Source organism: Moschus berezovskii, chromosome 11, assembly GCF_049115385.1.
Source record: "Moschus berezovskii isolate FMDL1 chromosome 11, NW_MosBer_1.0, whole genome shotgun sequence".
Classification (NCBI taxonomy): domain Eukaryota; kingdom Metazoa; phylum Chordata; class Mammalia; order Artiodactyla; family Moschidae; genus Moschus; species Moschus berezovskii.
In genome coordinates, this window is record NC_142470.1 from 27485701 (window position 1) to 27491700 (window position 6000).

Genomic DNA, 6000 nt, shown 5'->3' on the forward strand with positions numbered 1-6000 from the left:
AAGCTAGAATAACGAAATTAAAGATTTGATAGTTGCTGGAGACTCCCCCATCTCAATCCAAGCTCCCAAGGGGATGACCCCCACAAACCCTGGCTTCAGTCCCCAGTGGAGACCAACCAAATTCTAGTTCCCTCTGGATGGAAGGAAGAAACCCTGGAAGTTAAGAACCCCTCACTTCTCTGTGCCATGGGAACAAAGGGGGTTCTCCTCCCCCGCCTATTATGAGAAATTGATCAGAATAAGCTGAGTCTAGTTACCCTCACTCACGGTGTCTGGACTGCAGCGTAGGTAGGTTGAGACGAACAGGGCTACCAGGTAGGTTGCTTTTCAACTAAGACAGATTAGTTTAAAACTCACAAGGACATCACGGTTGCAGTGTGGTCAACGTCCTCGGTATTCGGGCGGGACCCAACCACTCTATGGCCACCCGGAGCCCAGTGAAGGTGGAGAAAATCGTCTCTAGACGCCCAAGCCATTCCGGGACGTCCCGCGCAGGGTGCCCCGCCGTGGCTGCAGCGTCTACACGCTTAGAGCCCGCGGGCTCCAGCCAGGGACCAGACCAGGTTCAAATTCCGCCGCCGCCACTGATTGTTTCTGGTTCGCCCACCCACCGCTAGCCCCGCGCAACCGCGGGCACCCGAGTCTGGGACGGAGCAAGCCTTGGGGAAATGGCCCCACAGTAAAAACCGGGCCTCTAGCTCAGCTCCGGATTTCTCTCTGCCAGTGCCGATGGGGTCCAGCAGGGAGCGATACCCAAGCCGGCATGTGACACCGGGTCGTGGACCGCCCTGCGCAGCGTTCCGAAGTGAGCCCTCGCCGCGCCAATCCTGGGCGTAAAGGGGGTGGTGACAGCCTCTGCCAGAACCCCCCCAACCCCAGACCCTCTCCCGACTCCTGCTCACTAGGAAGGAAAGTGCGCCAGCCCGTCTTCAAAGTGAAAATTGAGCAGCTTCCAGAAAACTAACTAGAAGGTAGCTTATTTTGCTTTGCGGGGTGGGGGAGGGATTGGATAAAAAAAAATGAACCCCACCTCTCCTCACTTCCCAACCACATAAAAATGACCTCTTTAAAAAAAGAAAAAGGAATTTACTTAGTAATTGCGAGCTTTTGCTTCCAACGCAAGCTTTCCTGTAACTACTTTGTGGACGTTTGGGGGTCTGCTCATTTGACCCCCCTTTAAGCGTGTACAGAGCTTTCAAATAACCGGGAGATTTAGGTATCCCTCTGTAATCATTTAGATGATGGATTGTAATGGCTCAATAGTTCCTCTGGAACCATTACGATCAATCAGGTCAAAATCCAGCTTGGGGGGGAAAGTATTTAAGCACGGGGAGGTAGGCAACAGGACTTCCACACACATTTGTGCACATACGACGCTCTGATGAGGTACAAGCAACTCCAGGGTCTTAAGGAGAATAGATCACAGGTGAACCCACGAGCTGGTGTTTACTGTGACAGCGACAGACAAGTTACAGTATCAAAACTGAAAGGGAAACTGAACTGTTTTTTCAGGCAGTTTCCCGTTTCCTAAGCGCTTTATGAGCACGTACGTATCTTGTTACTATTTGTCACCTTACTAAGTAAAACAATTCCTGCATGCATACATCTACCCTTGGTTTATTATGAGAAGATGTACGAAGCACGAATATTCATGTGGAATTGCATGAACTCCCAGACTAGCCCCGGAAATGGAATGAAAATCACGCCTTAAATAAATTGGGAAAATCAGATGTTAAATGTGAGCATACATTCTGGATTTTTGTTTTTGTTTTTTACTTTTTGTACAAGTATGAGTTGTCAGAATTATTTTCGACGAATCTAAGATTATAGAATTTTCCTTTTATCCAAAGGTGAAAATAAATGTATTAGAAACGATGCAGTGTCTACCCAAACTAGTTGATGAAAAAAAAGTTATCTTAACTGAATCGCGTGTAGTCAGGGGGAAGCCCTGCGGACAGAAACACCTAACTGCACCCGCGGCTCTGTGACTCTGACCGGCTACATAGGCGGCGGTCGGCCCTGGAGGAATGCGCGTTCGCGGTAATTAATTTCCAGACACTGGAGGGTTATTATCTGCATAGCGATTTCCGGCGAGGGAATTCGGGGCAAGTCTGGCTGCGAAGTTCTACCGAGAGACGTGGGGACCGTAATCCTAAAGAAAACGCGCCACCTGCTGGTGAGCAAGTGACATCTCTCGGCGCCCTTTCCTGGAAAAGTTTCAAATCCAGTTGTCTCCAGAGTGGGTTTCCCCCGCAACTGCCTTAAATGTTCTTTTATGAGTTACGAAATTTACCTTGTTTAAAACTACACACGTTCTTGCCCTTCCAAAGAACAAAATTTCTGTTTTCCCTGCTCCAGGTTTATGAGGTTTTTTTGTTTGTTTTGGTTTAAGAGTTTGAAATACTTAGCAACTATATGCCACCAGTGGGTTCTAGTCCTGGGAAAAACGATGGACCAGGATCTACTGTGAAAGTTTTATGCACTCTCGGAGCTGGGTTAGTGCTAGCTCACAGATAACTCCTTGGGGCCACTTCCTCCCTCCCAGCCCTCCCTCCTCAGCTCAGAGGTACTTCTGGACCAGGCCCCTCCCAGGACTCCCATTCCAGCTTTCTGAAGAACCAAAGGAAGAGGATGAGGAGCTTCTTATGAAACAAGCCAGATCTCCTCCTACCCTCACCTTCCTCTAAGGCCACTGGATTCCAGGTCCCTTTCCTTCCTGGAATTCCCCCCAGAATATTTCATCTGGACCCTCTCTACTCCTTGCCATCGAAGCTGCAAATTTTTTCCAAACTTATTTATTTTTAATTGAAGGAAAATTGCTTCACAATATTGTGTTGGTCTCTACTATACATCAACATGAGTCAGAGCCATATGTATACATATGTCGCCTCCCTCTTTAACCTCCCACCCACCTCCCACCCCCTCTATGTGGTAACAGAACTCTGGTTTGAGTTCCCTGAGTCATACAGCAAATTCCCATTGGTTATCTGTTTTATACATGGTAGTGTATATATCGAAGCTGCAATTAAAGAAAAGAAAAAGCTGTTTTAAATTTTATTGAGATGTAATTGACATATAACACTGTGTAAGTTTAAGGCATACAACCAGTTGGTTTGACATATTCTTATTTTGCAATGTGATTACCACCACCACAGTACTAGCTCGGTCACATTATTATCATTTCTTTTTTTGTGGTGAGAAAAATGACCATCTAACTTCTCAGCAACTTAGAAGTTTATGACACAACATTGTTGACTGTAAGCATGCTGCCATGCATCCAACACTTACCTACTAGCTGCAATTTCATACCCTCACCATCTCCACAATTCCCCCAATCCCCCACCCCCAGCCCCTGACAACCACCATTCTACTTTCTGTTTTATGAGTTCAGCAAAGCTACAACTTTGATGCTCTCTTTTTCTTGTCATCAAAGCTCCAGCTTTCAGACAAGAGACCAGAAGAGAGAAGTCCTAAAAATATACTTATTTGCAGGCTCTTTGGTCTGTCCTTTGCTACAAAAGAAAACAAGGTAAAAGAGATCTTGGGGGCTTCTGCTGTGCTCTCACAGGCACTCCTTGCAGGCAACCCTGGGAAGTTCAGAGTTGAAATTGCACAATTTCTCATAAGGAAGAAAACAGAGGCTGAAATTGCTTTCCAAAAGCGATTATTCCAAGATTCATATAGCACTCTTTGGAGCAAAGGCTTGAGATCATGTGCAGAGAAGACAAGCTTGGAACTAAAGGAAGAACAGGCTCCCTGGCCCTGCTCCAGACTGTCAGAAGAAGGCTCTGCTCCCTGCCACCCATCTGTCTCTGCCCCAGAAAGAGGCAGGGTTTCCCAGTTCCTTATTCTGAGCTTGCAGTGAGAGGTGGAAAGGGGAGGGACTGACTTAGACATTATAAAGAACTACTAAAGCCAAAGAGATGAGAAGCCCCGGGTGCCTCCTCCATGCATAAATAAAGATATTGACTGGATGGAAGGGGATAGGGGCTTCTGCCTCTTTAGTGTTTATGACTGGGGTCTTCCTGCATTCAGAATGCCACACTGAAGAAGTGCTGGATCCCCAAAGTGGTGGCCCAGCTGGGAGAGAAGCAACCACTCATGGAATGTGGAAAGCATCCAGATCAGCTCTAAGAAGTGGTGTGCATCCACCAGGTGTGACTGCAGCCCAAGCCCCAACTTTGAGAAGTGTGGGATGGGCTGGGAGATGGAAAATTGAGGATGCTCCATAATACTTGTCCCTTGGCAAATCCAGAGTAGCCAGCAAGCTGGAAGAGGACCACGATCTCTGCTAGAAGAACCTTCATTTCTCTGGTATCTATGACCTTCAGCTCAGGAGGAGGAATGGTATTCATGGATCTGAGCCATATCATAGTGTAGCTGAATATTTACACAGAGCAGGAAAGCACACTCCCTGTTGTACCCACCATCAAGGGCCAGCTGCCCTTCCTTCCAGTCTCAGCTAGCACTTAGAATGCTGGCTCCCACCGTAGCTCCTGTATTCCCAGGTGACTCCAGGCAAATTCATTTGTTGCTCATGCCTCCTCCAATCCTCTACATGAGAACCTTTCCTCTGAAGAGAAAAGCTTTTGCTGAAACACATTGAGCAAATTCAAAATACAAAAAAAAAAGGTGGGGGGATATATATATATATATGTCTATATACATATATATATATATATTAGCATATGTTTTTTCACTTCAAAATGACTAATGGTTGGATCCTTTCAGTATATTTGGGTATGTGTTTGCATATCACCGATAAGGAAATGGAGAGAAAACTTAAATCTGGAACATGATTTTCAATGTCTTTCAGATAAAGAATTTCTGGAATCATGCCTTGGTTTGCTAAAAATTCCTGTCACAAACATTTAGGAGATTTATCTAAAAAGGATAAACCACATAGGGGAAGGGAGGGCTTGTGCTTTCTTAGTATTCCAAGAAGATAGCCAGGAGGAGCTGCAGAAGGCCACGTGGCCCATATGAGTGAGAAAAGCTGAGTTTTCAATGCTCAGAGTCCTCAAGGGCAGCAAAGAACAGGGGGTGTGAAGCATCTCAGAGCATGTCAATCTCAAGCCATGGGGTACAAAGGCCACTCACAGAGAAAAGGCTCAGCTTAAAAGCTGGTCCTCAGATAATTCTTGCTGGAGTGAGTGATTAACTGACGGTTATCAAGTTAATGGCTTAAGAAAAGTGAAAGTCTCTCAGTCGTGTCCGACTCTTTGTGACCCCACAGCCTATACAGTCCATGGAATTCTCCAGGCCAGGATACTGGAGTGGCCAGCCTTTCCCTTCTCCAGGGAATATTCCCAACCCAGGGATTGAACCCAAGTCTCCCGCATTGCAGGCGGATTCTTTACCAGCTGAGCCACAAGGAAAGCCCCCAAATACTGGAGTGGGTAGCCTATCCCTTCTCCAGGGGATCTTCCCGACCCAGGAATCAAACCAGGGTCTCCTGTATTGCAGGCGGATCCTTTACCAACTGAGCTGTCAGGGAAGCCTAAGAAAGTGTTTTCCAAAACCCCAGCCACAGAATCACTTGGAGAGTTTTTCACAAGGCAGATTCCCAGGCCCCACCCTCAGAGTTTCTGATTCAGGAGAACTGCAGGGGGCCCTGGGAGTCAGCGTGCTTTAAAAGCTCCACACAGGATTCAGATGGTGGTGGTCTTTCCAGCCCAGGCCGAGTGAGAGCCATAGGTAAAGTCTGATTCTGCCCGGGGTATCTGGGTTTTGCTAAGGAGAGTTGAAAAGTTACTCGTCAAAGAAATGGCTCTTCATTAAAGCAGTTCATACACTTGCGTAAAGGTTCCTTCTTTATCTTTTCTTTGTTTGTAGGAGAAGGAAATGGCAACCCACTCCAGTGTTCTTGCCTGGAGAATCCCAGGGACGGGGGAGCCTGGTGGGCTGCCGTCTATGGGGTCACACAGAGTCGGACACGACTGAAGTGACTTAGCAGCAGCAGCAGCAGCAAGAGAGGAAAACTGGACCGGAGAATCATGA